The 17,681-nt window shown below is 28.7% G+C and overlaps 1 protein-coding gene across 5 annotated transcripts in view; it reads right to left on the bottom strand.

The window, feature by feature from the left end:
* The window catches only part of LOC129960205 (rho guanine nucleotide exchange factor 17-like), a 259,387-nt gene that overhangs the window by 226,863 nt on the left and 14,843 nt on the right, over window positions 1–17,681 (bottom strand). The window lies entirely within an intron of this gene.

The following is a 17,681-nucleotide window of genomic DNA, read 5'->3' on the forward strand; positions in this document are numbered from 1 at the left end:
TACAAAGCAAAGCAACCGGAGTTTGAACAACGATTTTCGCATATTCTCCTAAGGCCTTAGAAGAAATAATTTTATTTTAATATTTTCTAATAGTTGCTTTGGCAAAAATGGATGGCAGACGATTTTTCTCTCGTTCTTTCCATGTGTTATTATTTCTCACTTTTTGTAAGAAAGACGCTACTTTAAGACAGTTTAGTGTGCTTAAGCTGTTTAAAATGGATCCCTGAAAAAAGTAAAAAAAGGTAATTGAAGTATTAAATAGCAACAAATAACGGCCCACCGAAGACGCAAAAATGTTACAATCAAAATAATAATATTAAAAAAAAATAGCATAAAATTACAGTACAGTAAAATTGCTGTTTAATTTGGATATTCAATGTACATTTTTTTTAAATTTAAATATGTTTTACGAAACAACCGTGTTTATTTAAACTTTTATTCATTTTTGTACAGCACACATAACATAATGCAAAACTGTTTTCGTTTTCATATTTTAACCATTCTGCATGAAAAATTTTCCAGGCTTTAAAAATTATTAAATAAGTTTTCAACATTACCTGGAATTTTTCTACTGTTAAATATCTGCCTTTCCAAATGAAATAAAACCAATTTTACCTCCAATAAAGTCAACATAACTAAGCCTTAATAATACTAATGAAAGCAAAAACAGGCCTTCTTGTCAGATCTTGAATAAATTCGGACAGTTACAGAAATAGTTAGATTTCAAATCACGAGTTGGTGTCGTGTTTATTATTCTTAATACTCTACGAGTATAAATGTCAGCAAATAATTGCCTGTTTAGATTCAAAATTGAGATTTGTGTGTCATCATATATTAAAAGTAGCTACTTAAATTTTTCTGTAGTTCAGGTTATCAGCAATGCTATGAATACTAAATGAATCCATATATTATTTCGTTTACTAGCTAGTTTTTAACAGCTGTGCTTAAGATTATTAAGATACAAAATAGCCCATGAAATTACTAAAAAAACTGATCTATGCAGACATGTTTAGAAATGAACCTCTAGTCTATGGGTTTAATACCTTACTATCAGAAAGCGAAAGATTCATGAGGAAGTGAGGTTTCTTGTATTTTCATTTTATTTATGAAAAGTTTATTTCGGACATTATAAATATTGCTCTTAAAAATATTGAGTTCAGAATTTGATCTAGAATGCAATTTTCAATGACGATTCATTAATGTTTTTTACACTTCTCCCAGATGAACTATGTGTAGAACACAAGAGGAAAAACGTTGAAAAATACTTTACATTAAAAAATCGGGGGTGGGGGTGGGGTAGTCCCTCCAAAAATGTCTCGCATACTTTCTAATAAAGGGTTGTCCCAGAGAACTCCTTCATGTCAAAGACGTACAATATTTACGATATATTAATCTTTGGCATGAATCATTTTTGCAGAATCCATTGTGTGATCCTTGGAGAGTTTTTTGATGATTAATTTCTGGCATGCAGTTAATAGTATCCAAATACGAATTTGTATTTAAACGCGTTTCTCGCATCCGACTGAAATCAAGATCTGACACGAAACTACAATTATAGTCATAAATTTATCCGTGAAATTTGATATATTTAAGTCATTGAGTTTTTGAGCTATCGCGTTTACGTGTTTCTGTAAGTACAAAGTGTTATACGGTCAACCACTATTTCGATTTGGCTCAATGGCTTGATAGATGTCTAAACTACAGATGTTAAATCTGTGTGCCGATTTTTGTTTACCTAGCTATCTTTACTTTGTAGTTATAGTGTTATATATTCGAGCAGCCGGACAGACAGATTTACTCAGCACGGATTTTGCTCAAAATTTGATAGAAATCTACAAATTTTGTGTAGAGACCCTATACAAAATTTCATTCATATAGCACAAAGCGTTTTTGAGTTTCTTTGTCGCAGACTAACAGACGTACAGGCATTTTCTAAAAATGTGTTTTTTGAAGTCAAGAAGGGAAAAATAATTTGATTTCATATTAAATATTTTTTTTCACAAATCGGTATGAGTATTTTTTGTGAGATAAAAAATGATAAATTATCAAAGTAACATAATTTTAACAAAATAGCGGATAGAAACATTTTAATACATGTATTTTAACGATCTTAGATTCAAGTTTCTAGAAATAAATAGACTTAAACTTCTATTAATTTAATTAGCTATAATTAGCTCCAGTTGTTAAATATATAAGTAAAATAAATAAATAAGTGTTATAATTAATTTTATGACTCTAACCATTTATTAGCTAACTTTTTATCAAAAAAAGATTAGCTTTATTATTATTTATATGATACCATGCAAAACCAACTAACAGCTTCTTAACATGTTAAATTTCGTACCTTTTTGCTTTCAAGCCTAATATCCATTCTCCTTTCGGATTTGCTTTTGTTTAGTAACATTTTTTTGTTTACATTTTACCTTTGACTTAAAAGATACATTAAAAATTATTTTGAACTGAATTTGTTTTTAGTTATTAATTTTTTTATTTATATCTTTATTTTATTTTCTAGCCACCATGTCGAGGTACAGCGTTTCTAATGTACTACATTATTCAATGAAAAATATTTACTCAGTTATGAGTAGTTAATAAATTCAAGTAAGAATCTCATTTTGAAAGAAAAAAAATCATCTCAGGAGAATTATTTGCATAACAATGTAATCTGATTTAATTAATGTTTCATTTTGTATTCATTTGAATCAATTTGGGGGAAGAGATTGAAAGAAGTTCAAGAAACCTTCTTTAACGCAAGCGAAAATGGTATCAGCTTACTTATCACAAATATGAAAGTTCTAGCTACTTCACTGTTTGTAAGCCGTCTTATGAAAAAAAAAGTAATTAAGAGAGTGCAGATAGTTTATTGGAGTGTCCATCAACACTATAGCCCAACTTTTAATGTAATGACTCTTAACTTAGATCATAATTGTACAAAAACCATTTCTTCATTTAAACTGAAAATATTTTACTAAGGCGACCTCAACCTACAGAACTGAAGTCGAAAATCCCTAATAGAGCAATCTCTGGATGAAAAGCCAACGACCATGGCCACCATTATTTGAACAAAGCAGCACTTTGTGAGTTTCCAAGAAGAGAAGTCGCCAAAACGAAAATTGGAAATTGCGTTTCTTCGCAGCAATGGAAAAAAAATACCAAAATAAAAATGATTTGAAATGTTATATTATTTTTCTTTTACCCAGGACACTCTTGAAAGGCAGCACTCAGTTCATTGAGTTTTCGATCAGCACAAAAACATGACTTCAAAGAGGAAAAAAGGATGTCTCAGTTGCTTCATTTTTTATGAAAGAATTACAATCAAAAATAGGAAGAAAATAAAGACGGAAAAAAAAAGCACTTAAATAGATGGTGTTCTATTTTGCTTATATATATTTTTGGAGAAGTCGAATTTTATTATTTTATTTCCCATTTATTTTTATACAGTGATGAAAACAATGTTCTAATTTCATTACATAAGAAGAAACATAAAGTATAAGCTTCTACTAAACAAATCTTTATAAAATCATTTTTCAGTTTGAGAGAGAAAACAGCTTGATTCCAGTATGAAAAATCACGAATAATGATCAGAATAAAATATGACCTTTTTCCATATTTTAGGAGAAACAAGAAGCAATAAATTTTTCCTTTGCTATGCTACTCTAAATCCAGTCTAGCCTTGGTAAAAGGTTTAGTTTAGTTTAGTTATATTAACGTTCCGTTGTAAAGCAACACTAGGGCTATTTTGGGACGGACCTCGTAATTTTGAACCGCGGTCAGATGACGAGGACGACACCTGAGCTGGCACCCCCCTCTCCACGCCACACCAATGGGAGGATGTTTGACATGACAGATTTAACGTGCAACAGACCCCCTTACACGATGGTTCTTCGGTGGAATCGGGCCTCGAACCTGAAATCCTACGGCTCACAAGTCGAGACCTTACCACCAGGCCACCGCGGCCCCCTTGATAAAGGGGTCTCGGCACTGCGAGTGGAGACGCATGAGTTCGAAACCCAACTCCACTGAAGATCTACAATGTATATAAACCTGCATTCTCTAAAAATCTGGTGTCGAGCATCCAACATTATCAAATTAGAGCGACAAATGGATGAGTGGGTTACCGATTTAAATTTGAATCTGGTTGAAAATTGTGAAGTTTGCCCCAAAAGAGACTTCGGGCAGTTGTAATCTAGAATCGAACCAGTTATCTAACGTCTTGCATTTTGTTTATCAAATCTTGTTGCATATAAGTAGAAATAATTATTTATCATTTATTGTTTTAATCATCTTTTGATTTCATATAAGGTAATAATTCGTGAAAATGATAACAGGCAAGAATTCATTAAAAAGAATAGAATTCATTGATATTTTGATTATTAAATCTTATTTACTTTATAGCGTGAATGTTTAGCTAAGAAATCAGTTTTTATTATAACACATGGAATTGCAAATACGTCCACCTGCGGAATAACCATTCCGATATTTCTGAGTAAAGCAGATATAAATAAATTATTTACCAAGTCTCAATTAAAACCAAATATTCGAAAAATATACATATTTCCATGAAATATTTTTTATATCCATACGTGCGTAATTAATTGAATTAAACTTGATATCTTTGCAATGATTTCAAAATAAAACTTTACATAGACTCTCTCTCTTATGTAATAAACTGAGGCAGTAAATATTCCAGTTAATCACGTTATTTAATATCCATTACCGTTTAAAAGGAGCAACATAGTTTTTCATATATCTTTATAGTATTAAGATAGTGCATTTTTATATAAATTATAGTTTCAAACAAGAAATAACGCTCAAAAAATACAGCTAAATGAAGCTTTCTTAAAGTAAACGCTAAATTAAATTACTTAACCGATAACTAAGGCGCCTGGCTTCATATCTGAACATTCCCTATGGACTTCATTAAAAATATTTGTACTGCCGAGCATTCGCAGATCTTTGTTACCTAAGATTAGAAAGAAGCTAGTTAAGACATTGTGAATTGCGTAACGTTAGAAAAATATTTGTCTAAGACAGGTTTCAGATCAAATCTTTAACTTAAAAAGATGGGTTGTAGTTTATATAACTTTAAAGAAAAAGTTATTTTGTAATCTGTAACATTGAGTCATTTTGGAGTAGACACATTTAATTAAGTATATTACCATTTAGAGAAATAATATCGAAAATGCTGTCTCGTCATAGGTGAAAGCGCATGACGATTATTGCTTCTGTAAGATAATTTTTTAGAGGAAATGAATGTAAGATCACAATGAAAACACGTAAATCTAAAATTAATGATCAATGAAATCAGGCTAAATATTCAAAGCTTTAGAATTTTTGACATATATGAAGGCTGACATATATGAATATCATAGAGTAATATGAGAGTTATAATTCATTAATACAAATATTTTGGAATATTAAAGTTAATGGTAGAATTCATTATTAAGTAGTGTCACTAAATTTAAATTAAATTAAATTAATTAAAAATTTAATTTAATCACAAAATTTAATTTAATTAATCAATTGGTTGATAATTAAGCTCTGAAAATAATAAAAATACGGTACTGTCATTGAAAATACAAACATATATGTATAAGAAAATTTGAAAACTGAAGAAGTGAGTGAAAAATCGATCACAAAACTCCTTCTTTATAAGCATGAAATAAGTCGAGATTAAAAAAAAAAAGTGTACAATAATTGTAGAACATAAGCTCTCAGCAGCATGAAAAAAAAAATGAATAAAAAAAATCATGAATTTAATAACATTAGTAGAAAGATTAAAAGATTCCATTAGTGAATGTAAAATAGCACTGAAAGTGAACTTTCTGTTGCTCTTTTATAAATACGCATAATAAGTAATTGAATAAGATGTGCTGCTTAACTCTGAATTTTTCAAATCTTGTTTTCAATACTTAGTGTAAATTTTGAGTGTGGGATTAAGTTTTTCGCATCTCGAAAATTCAGTTAAATTAGGAAAGCAAATTACTGTAATAATTTTTTTAAAAATTATTACAGTAAAAACTTTAAAAAAGAGATTTTCAGTTTGAAAAATCTTCATTGCAGTGTATTTATTTGGGATTTTTTTTTCTTTTCTTAACGTAGTTTAAATATAGATTCCAAGATATTTATAAATCTCTTTAAGAATTAAAAATAAACATACCTGCTCTGCAAAGTAATATTAACAGAAAACTACTATAGAGTAACGTCAGCTAATAGAAAAGTAATTAAGGAAAAAAAGTAACGAAAAATTAATAATGTTTTTAGAAACGGACTTTCTTTCAGAAAAAACTGAAAAAAAAAATGGAAAATAAATTATTTCTTTATTTGAAAAAATTTTTCAAGTTAACACAAATAAAAGCAAGTTGGAGCTTAGACCTTTTCCTCAACGAAATGCACCAATTTGCCATGTTTTCAATTTTGTCTTTTTTAATATGGTTTTGGAATGAAGGAAGCATTTATAGAAGATTATAAGTGAATTTTAAAATATAAGCTCTTAAAAAATTTGTATTTAGATATTTCGTTTCGCTTCTTGTTCGTTGAAATGAAAATTTTTATTTATTAGAAATACATGCTGGGTGATTTTTTAAGTTTAGTTTTAGCCATACATACTAGATAGCGCTCTATATCTCATTCAAAGTTTATCTGAATGATAGGTTAATTTTAGTTTAATTTTGATGCATACATGTAATGCATATCATAAAGAGGAAAACCTCTTCCGGTCTGTCTATGAACAGTACGAATACGAAGTGCAGAGAAAGAAAATACTACAATCAACAAAAAGAGCGAACTTGAGATCTTAATAAATCGCCATGTTTTAGAGCTCTCCGAATAGGAACAAATTAATTTTACTTCCTCGAATACGAAATACGAAAGGAAGTGTATTATAATTGTCAAAAGATTTGATTACGAGATTTTAATTAATCTTAGCATTTTAGATGTTCTGGAGATTTCGAAAAACATATTACCGGAAATTTATCTATGAACACGATAACTCAATAAAGCAGAAAGCTAGACAAATGAAATTTGTATATGGGTTTTTTTTAAACTAAATTTATTGGGATCTATTGAGTTTTTGATAAATTCCATTCACATGAAGTTAATTTGTCTCTCCATTCCCATATGAGGATTTCTTATCATAATTAGAGGACTGTATATAAATTTGGATAAAATTTATTAAGGGTTGGCCACCAGTCGGCCTGTATATTCATGCACATGTGAACGCAATAAATGAAAAATGCAACGACTTGGATGAATGAAATTTGATGTGTGATCTTAAAACCAAATTATATATCTGTGATAAATTTTTTGCTCCCATCTGTTATAAATAAAGCGTCAAAATGTACAAAATTCAATTATAATTCAATAATAATTCTGAGCATTTATAACGGTCCCGACTTTGAATAAGTTTCACAATTTTATGCAGGGGGGGGTGATACTTTTATTGCAGAGTATACAAGAAAGTATAGAGCATACCCCTCCCGCTTGTCTCACATTAAAATTCTAGTTGAAATTAATTAAATTAAATTAATTAATTTAAGATTAATTAAATTAAGATAAGATTAATTAAATTAAGATAAGATTAATTAAATTAAGATAAGATTAATTAAGATTAATTTTAATTTTATTAAATTACAATTGAACTCGATTCATTGGAGGGAAGTGGTCCAAAATGCATACCCTATGCAGCTAACTACAAAACACGCCATATTGTGGAAGTATACATGAAAGTCGAGAGCAAAATTTTATTATTATTTTATCTTAGAACAACGCCCCGTATTAGATCTATATGAGAGCAATTTTAGACCTGACCAGCTAATCTGATCCCGATTTGAGTCACTCATCACCAGCTTTCAACAGTAGGAAAAGGGACATCTGACTCATGATAGATTTAGCTTGTGCAGCCCTCTGGACTTTGGAGGAATGGAATTTGAAAACCGCGACTCTGTTAGCAGTGCACTACGGCCTCAAGGTCATTGCAAACACGATTAATTTTATTGAGCTGTTATCTCTAATATATCCCTAATATACATATTTATAATATTTGAATTAATTGTAGATCAGGGATTTAATTTAAAATTCAGTCAAAAATTCTTATAAATTTTTTAAAATGTTAAAAACTAAATCAATTTTATAAAATATTGAAATAAAATTGGTAAAAATTGACGGGAGAATATAAATGCACGACATTTAAAATAATCCATTGCTTAAACGAAGGTTGATGCTTGAAAATTATTTCGAGGTAAAATTCTCAAAGTTGGAAAGCAATAGGATTTTTAAAAATCGAAATAGGATGTATCTGTTGCTTGCATTCAGTTTTAGAATTTATTAACTTTGGAAAACGAAGTCATAAAATTTGAAATAATTTTTTTCAAAATAATAATAATAAAAATAAATTAAAAAAATTATGATTCATAAGCTAAACGCTTAAACGAAGTAATACAATAACGAATAATTTACCTTCAAAAATATATTAAATCTGAAAATAACTGTTATAATGTTAAGTATAAAACCATCAATAAATACAAAAGATTTCAAAATGGTTAAAAAAATTAACAGTACGTAAGAAATTAATTTGAGTCCATTTTCACGATGTGACAAGCAATTACAGCAAGGTTAAATGTGTCTTGTTCTCTGAAAAGAATAATAAATAATCCAGGACAAAAGTGTTAGAATAATATTTCAAGAATAGACAAAAGATGTTGATGGATTTCACATGCTAATAAATATCATCATCATCATCATTTATTCCTTTTGAATATAGCGAGCTCTCTTTTTACTTTCATAAAACCCACCCATTCATCCTTTAAGAATGATACAGCTCATTACAAATACCCGTAGTTAGTTTTTCTTTGAAGTCCTTTAATGTTTTTTCTTTCCAATTCCTTTTTTCCGTTTCAAGACTTCTTTTGTGTTTCTCTTGCCCCGTCAGCTGGGTTAAAATGCTTTCGCTGTCTTCTTGCTTTCCTAAGCATCTTATTTTTTTCAGATATTTTCTTTTATATAATTACCAGACTTTCTTGCTTCCAATAATAATAAATAAAATTCGAGAAGTTGATATGATTCATTTTGTATTTTCCTTTTTAATGCGGACATCAAATTTTGAATTGATATAAATAAATATATTTAAAAATATGTTTGAAAAAGAGTGCAAGAATGCGCAGGCTTTTTTTTTTTTTTTCAAAAATGTATTACATGCGTAGAAATCGGAAGTTATGAATCTCAATCACACGCGCATGCGATTTGAGTGTATAACAAACTATTTTTCAGTTAAAATTGCTTAATAATGATTTCTAGATTAAAATAATATAATAAGTCACTTCTTTTTAAAGATAAATCCACCATATAATCGGTAAAATTTATTATTTTCCAATAAATTACGATTCAGTTCGTTCAGAAATACACAAACGCCTTTTTAAAGCTTTGATGAACATTTTTTTATCATTGACTTCCAGATAAATAACACGAATTCATGTGAATAGAGCTTTTGTTTGCGAATTATTTGAGATTTTCACAAATTATGATTCCTGACAGGAAATACATCGCTTGATATATGCATGTTGGTAGACGCGCTAGTATACGCGCATAGATATAGTCACTATGTCTGCATAAGTTACAGTGTTATAGTTTTATCATTAAATTTTTAAATTTATCATTACTAGTTTAAATTTATCGTTTAATTATCGTTACATTTTTTTAATTTATCATTACTCGCTTAAATTTATCGTTTATTTATCGTTACATTTTTAAATTTATCGTTACTCGTTTAAATTTATCGTTTAATTATCGTTAAATTTTTAAATTTACAAGCAATGATCACGAATTTAGAGAATTTATCTTGTTTCTTTGGAAAATAAAAATATCAAAGCACTTTTGTTGCCTATCCGGTTAGACTGCGTAGTTATTTGTAAGTTATAAAAAATGTCACTTACTCTCTAAATCCTTTCTGCTTCTAACTCAGCAAGAACAATTATATTTAGTCTTGGAGAAACGTGCTGCTAGATTACATGCAGTTAAGAAGCAATTAAGGAAAAAAAGTCTTATAATTGTTTTCTGATTACATCATATTCGCTATACATTTAATTAGTATTTTAATATATATATATATATATATATATATATATATATATATATATATATATATATATATATATATATATATATATATATATATATATATATCTTTGAAATATAATACAGGGGGAGGGAAAAAATAATAAATATCGGAAAAACTTAAGGATTTTTTTTTTCAAATTGTAAATATAAGCAATAATATCGAGAAAAAAAATTAATCGCACATTCTTCACGATTTTTAAACATAATTTGATATAATCAATAAAAAAATATCCAGAAAAATAAACATGCACATGAAGTTTGTGTTTGGAACAATTAAAGCTTTATACTGTACGATTTTTTTAATTTTATGAAATTTGTGTTTGGAAAAATTAAAGCTTTATACTGTATGCTTTTTTTAATTTAATGAAATTTGTGCAAATACATATGAATGTACTCAAGGAACGCTTGAAAGATTATCATAAATTTGCTTTTAAACTAAGATTTTTTAATTAATTTTAACTATTAAAAATATTAATTGCTTATATATTTAAAAGTAAAAAAATGGTAGTAATTAAATAGCAATATAGACTTAATAATTTCAACTTAGGAACATAATTTCATATTAAATACTGCAACATAGTTTCTAAAACTGCATATTGCATTTATGTGAGTGATCCTACAGGTACAAACAAGTTTCAAGAGCAGCTGTTGGTTCTTTCGTGCCCATGAATCAAATGTCGCAGGTGTCACTATTCGAAGATGGAAGACTGGTGTCACAAGAAACAGAAACCCCACCCTGGTATGCCACATAAAGTGAGCTATCTTGTAAATTGAAGAGAAGCTAAATGAGAATTTTGAAAAACAATCGATCTTTTATCGCATCAGATTTGATTTTTGGACAGTCCAAATATTTAAAAACTGTCATAACAGCCTTAAAGAGCTTTATAATAACAGATACAAGCCGAGTATCATTCAGCTTATTTTTAGGTAGACACTGACAGTGAAATTTAACTTGCTATTCAAGCATGGAAGAAAATGTTAAAACTTTATATATAAATTATGGATCATCTTTCAAGTTTTAAATTCCAAAGAATTTATTTTTTTAAGTGTTACTCTTGAAAATGAAATTTTATTTTTCAATTCCAATGTATTTTTGTCAAATGCGGTTTTATGGGAAAATTTGTGCTGTGTCTTTTTTTTTGGGGGGGGGGGATTTTTTTTTTATTCGACATTTCAAGCATAAATGTTAACAGAAGTTTTAAACCCTGGGGATGCTTATGTTAATGAAATTAATCAAAGCTTTACTGCTGAACATTTCTTATTATAAATAAAGTAATATTTTTAATCGTCAAGCCGTTTATTTGAGGGTTAGACTAAGAGCAATATTTGCATTCATTTGAAAGTGATTATTGGATTAATGAGCCAATTAAATCAATTTAGATTGCTTTTAAACTTTGGAAATAATCACAAAGAAAAGAAAATGATCCAAGTGAAATCTCTGTGCTGACTTTATCAATGTCTCAGAAATGAGAAAATCTGATATGGAAACCAAGTTTTAAATTTAGATGATAAAACTCTTTATTAGGAATATATCAAATGAAGCTTATATAAGTATCATAAGCATTATTATATCTCATTATCATTCTTGCTTCTTCGCCTATTCTCACATGTTTTGGAACCATCATTTTTATCAAATATGACTAAAATCTATCATAAATATAAATTTTATTTTTAATAGTGGAGTTTCAATGGAATATTTTCGTACAAAAATAGTAATTAAGACTGCTGCAATTCTCGGTTAAGAACGTTTCGTCATGTTTGTGTATTTTGCAAATTTGAATTATTGGCAATCCAATAAACCATACCCCTTTGATAAGGCGGGGAAAAAATTTAGTTTCCTAACTATTGGTGTATTGACAAATATCAAATTATTTTCTACCACGATATTTAGCCATGATAAATGTCACGATATACATGGCAATTAGTAAAAGGACAGTAAAAAACGTGTACTTCAATTAGACTATATTATCGCAGCATTACTACTTGCAAATTTAATCTCAATTTAAATCATTTTAAAATTCAAATAGATAATCGTGTGAATGGATTAGTACGTCAAAGAACTGCACTCATAATTAAATACATAAACAAAAAAATTTAAGCAGTTTGTTTAGTTAAAATTAATCTTGAGATATGAACAAGAAATTGAGAACACCGCAAATTTTGAGAACATCGCACTTCTTTAGCATACCTCTACCGTTAATTATCCTATGTTCCTTACAGAATTTAAATGAAGTACGAAGAAATTTTTTATTCCATTGCCAAACTCAGAAGTGACAGCATTTGCCACATCTTAGACTGTTGTTCCCTACGGCAGACAGGGAGAAAAATTACCGCACCCTTGGAGGTCAAGGCAAACTCACCAGTATATATCAGCGTGACATCAACCAAATACTAGTCTTATCTGCATTTCCGCTATTTTGCTTAAGGGTGATCATTTTAATAATACATGCTAAGTAAGATGTATGCACGTTGTTAATTATGATTTCCTGTCATAATTATCACACATATAAATACGCATAATTACTGTAATTGCCGTCCATCCTTAGAAGTAAGTCTGGTAGAAAAGTAGAATGCCATTAAAATTACACAAAATAAGCAAAATAAAGACTTTGCTCATAAGTTGTAACTACTACATATGAGGACTGGATAAAATTAATTCTGAGTTATGCAATTTTGTACTTGCTCTTTCGTTAATTAAAAAGAATGGGTACTGACTCATCTTTGGCATACATATGAGAATAATCAACTTAATATAAAGAAAAATAAAATACACAAATCACAGATCATTTGGATTTTTTTAAAGGAAGAGCCATGTGAATGTGAATTAGCCTATTTGTTATAGACAGAAGCTAGAAGATCACGATCTTAAATTTCTTCATTATACACATTATGTAATAACCTTATAACATAAATGAAAAATTGCGATTCTACTTTACTTTCGTCATTTTTTTTTTAATATTTCAGTAATTTATACAATGCGGAAATATGCTAATGGTTTTAAAACAGAAAGTAACTTCTGAATTACATTTAGGCTGGTGGAATGATGATGGGTTTTAATAGAGCAAGAGGCAGTTTTGGGAGAAACTGCGCCAGAATTATGTTTAAAACACGTTCAGTCCTTTGCCAATAACTAAGCATTCAGCGAGTAAGCTATTTTATAGCACAAGAATCCAGACAGACATTATGTTTCTAGTCGATATATAATAATAAAATCAATCAATTGGGAATTTAAAAAATGTATAGCAATAGGTAGAAGCAGCATTTCATCAAAATCGCATAGATGTTGTCTTCAGAACTGAGCAGTGGTGCTTAATCAGGCTTTTGAAAATTTTAAAATGTTTAAAATTATTGATTTAATAATTTTCGAATTATTTAAATGATTCAGGCGGGAAATCCAGAAGAAATCATATTATTCATATATTCAGTTAAACGCTTATTCACATTTAAAGCATGACAATCGCTATTTTAGAAATATTTATTATTCAATATATCATAAGAAAGTACGTACAGTTCTCGACATAATAAAAAGTTCCATAAGGGCTTCAAAATGTTGCAGAATAAAAATGAAAGGATTATAAAATTTATCCAAACTGATGCAGAAAATAAGAAGGTAAAAAGATAGAAAAAAATATTTCTAATTATTTCTATTTATCTACTCAGTGTAAATAAATAGGTTAATATTTATTATTTCTTAATATTTATACTTAAGAGATAAACTACCACTATACAAGAAGCTTTTCATCTCCATTATTGGAGTGCATCTGGTGCAGCGAATAATAAGCGCAAAACTTCTTTTAGTTTCAATGTTATAATAACAAAAAGTTTTCAGTTAAATGAATTGAAATAAAAGTGAAGACCAAATTCAAATATTTTTGATTTTGAAATTTTTTTCGCCTCAAATCGCAGCAAAACAGCCAAATTATATAAAATAAACAGCAGTGCTCTCGGGAAATGAACGTATTTGGAAGAGAAGCCCTTTCAGTGATTAATGTTAACTCTGAAAAGTAAAAGGCAATAAAAAGAAAGCTCTGCAGAATGCGATGTCCTAATTGCAAGAAAGAATGCACTATAATAATAAAGTGCGATCAGCTTAATTGTAGCTTCTTTTGCAATTATGTCATGAGGGGAGATAATTATATTTTTTTTCGCGCCAATCATGGAATGAGGCACTTGGCTTTTCCATCGTTTTCTTGAGAAATGAAGTGGATTTTAACTGAACGTGATGAAAGGAAGCAGAATGAAGCTATTATTATTGAAGTAAGATGGTTCGAATCTATTCAGAACTATATGGTTGCAGGCAAAATGTGAAAAAAAATCAAGTAAACCAAGGCTGAAACAAAAACCAAAAACCCTAAGAAAATGTAACAAAATATTATGGATACGAAAGATATTCGTGGAAAAAAGATACATGTTTTAAAAATATATTGATATATTTTTGTGCATTGTTGTAGCACTAACAAAACTGCATTCTATTTTGCGTTCAGATGGTTCTATGGAAATAAACCTTCTCAGACGCAATGCATCCCTGACATATCGAGATTACTGTAATGAAAATTCGGATACAGATGAAGTGGAATAAAGGAGGATTTCGATGACAAATGCGAATAGATATTTTTTATTTCAAATAAATAAGAATGTATAGCAGAACTCTTATTTTCTTTCACATTAGATTTTTCTTTTTTAGTAACAATGCAGCTTTATCGATTCAAACAAATTTAACAACTGCGAGAGAAGAAACAGTGAATATCGCTTTCACGTTTCATAGGAGGAAATGGAAAGAAAAATGTTAAATTTTATGAAAATGAGCTTAACGGTTATCAAAATGCTAGCGCCTGTAATGTCATGAACAAGATTTACATTTCTAGATGTGATTATTTGACTTTGGATGTTAGATAACATATATATATATATATATATATATATATATATATATATATATATATATATATATATATATATATATATATATATATATATATATATATATAAATATATGATCAGTGATTAATGACATTTCAATGTGTTTTCAGTAATTTTTATTCATTCGGTCCATAATAGTTTTATTTCCACTAATTTATTCCTTTCTAGTAACCAGCAATCATATTGCATCACGTATGTAAATAAACTTTTCGCAGTACAGCATATAAATAACTTAAATAACTAGAAATTATTTTGATGTCTTAAAATGTATTTAAGTTAAAAGCGCTTTTGATTGAATGCCGAAACCAAATTTTAAAATCCGTATAAAATTTTGTATTTATCATGTTTCTGTCAAAAATTCCTTATATTAATAATAATTCTGAATGAGTAATAGGTTTTAAAGCTTTTCATTTCGTTTTTTTTTTATCCGTCAAAATCGACTGCATTATCAGTTACATGCATAAACTATCGAAATTCAATTTCCAGCGAATTTTATCAAAGCAATTCCAGGGGAGATAGTCCATCCTCTTTCTATCCGTCTGTTGCATTCACTCCTGGGAACAGCTGCTTCGTTCCCCAATTTAGCTCTAAATTTAAAAAGAAATAAAATGTTGAAATCCCAGCAGTTAAGCGTTGAAATTGGATACATTTTGAAAAGAATGCTGCAAAATGCATATGTCTGGATGTTTAAATTGCGTTTGGTATAAAGCAATGCATAAATATAACCGATTTTAGCTTATCTTTTTATACAGATACAGTAGATAAATACTGAAAATAAATTGAAATCACAAGGATTTTATCTATCCAATATGTTCGAAAATTGCCCCTCATGTTTTTATTCTTTTCTTTTAGTGATTCTTGCGTATACACCGGTTTCACCCGACAAAGGTCGGGTCATCAAATTCCATTAATGGAACCAAAAAGAGATTTGGAGCTCGCACACCATTCGATTTCTTCGTAACAAGATAAATTGTCAGATATCTGCTGTTTACTGCCACTGTTTCCCTCTGACACAGAAAAATGTAGTCTCAAAAGAAGCAACATTTGTCATTCTGAAGAAGCAAAGCAGCAATTTTGCCGTCCAACAAACTGTCATCGAGGAGAAGGGAACTTGGTCTTGTTCCTCTTCCAACTAGTTTCTCCTTTACATTTTTAAAAATAAAAATAGCAAACTTTTGATGAATATTTTTAAATTCACAAAACAATGTTTTTGAATAATAACATTTGAATGTTTTTAAACATTTGAAATGAATTTTTAATTTGATATTAGAGATAAAATTATGATATTAATTTAATAAAGGAGATTTTAGCAAATAGTTAAAATTATTCACAGTGGCTTTCTGTCATATCCTGTTAAAATATCCATATATTTAGGTTTACAAAAAAAATTTAAAAATTAATGCATTCATTAGTTAGCTGAAAGTGAATATATATCTCCCGTACCATAATTTGAATATGTAAAACTTTATCTCATTAAACCTTTTTTATCATCTCATAAGAATGTTGTTTCATATCATTCTATTTTCCATAAGGTTTATCATTATGATTCTATCTACTATTTTAATAGAAAATAGAACCATTTCTTTATTTTAATCATTTAATCTCCTTTTTCTTCATTGGATTCAGAAGCGAATCGATATTAAATTGAAAAAAAAGATCACATAAAATCAAAATTTAATTTTTTTTAAAAAAAATTTAGAAGGAGTCCAGCTTCAGAAAATAGATCAAAATATTTAACTGACTGCTCAGATTCTATAGAGACCAATGTAATTAAAATTCAGAATCTATAGTGCCCCAAATAAAATTCTGATTTTTTTTGGGGGTTAGCTGGTTTGCCCTATAATTAAAAAACGCGATGTAATATTTAAAAAAATAAGGAATTAAAGCCAATTATACAAAGCCTCTATGAAGTGTTCTTGCACCTAAAAATATGTATAATTCAATGTAAATATACCTGTATTCCTCCAATTTCTTATATATATATATATATATATATATATATATATGGTATCCTCTAAAGTCATTTTACCTCTCATAAACTTGAGAACGCAGTCAATTATTGCCACGAACTTGGTGTCTAGGTCTAGTAAACAGATAATTCCCTATACGGAGAGATTGGTTACAGCTCCATTTGACGGCAAACAAAGAAATTAAGATTCCTTTGCAAGATACAGAGGAAAAGTCAATTACAAAATTGTAGAGCATCTTCGCTTTAATGCAAAAGGTCACTCTGAGTGTATTAATGTAAGGAACAAAACGTGCAAAACAGGTATTGGTTTAATCGCGATTTTTCAACACTTTTACGTCATAAAAGTATTAGAAACAAAATAAAGCAATTAGTTATCACAAGATACTTTTATTTTCGGTTTTCGAAATGCTCTCCGTTAGCGGCAATAAACATCTGGAATTTTACTTTTTGCAATATTTTTAATAAAAGATTTTCTTTTATCCAGTTGACACGAGTAGTTAGGTCAAAGATTTGGAAAATTGCAAACAGACAAATGCGCGTTATACACATTTTGTTCTTTGTGTTATTGTGATCAAGGTGTTTCTACGGATTAAATCGAAAATGTTCAATTTTGTAAATGACTTTATTTTCCTTATCTGGTAACATTTTCGAGATCATTGTTTGCCGACCGTAGCGCTGT

This window comes from Argiope bruennichi, chromosome X2, assembly GCF_947563725.1.
Source record: "Argiope bruennichi chromosome X2, qqArgBrue1.1, whole genome shotgun sequence".
Lineage (NCBI taxonomy): Eukaryota > Metazoa > Arthropoda > Arachnida > Araneae > Araneidae > Argiope > Argiope bruennichi.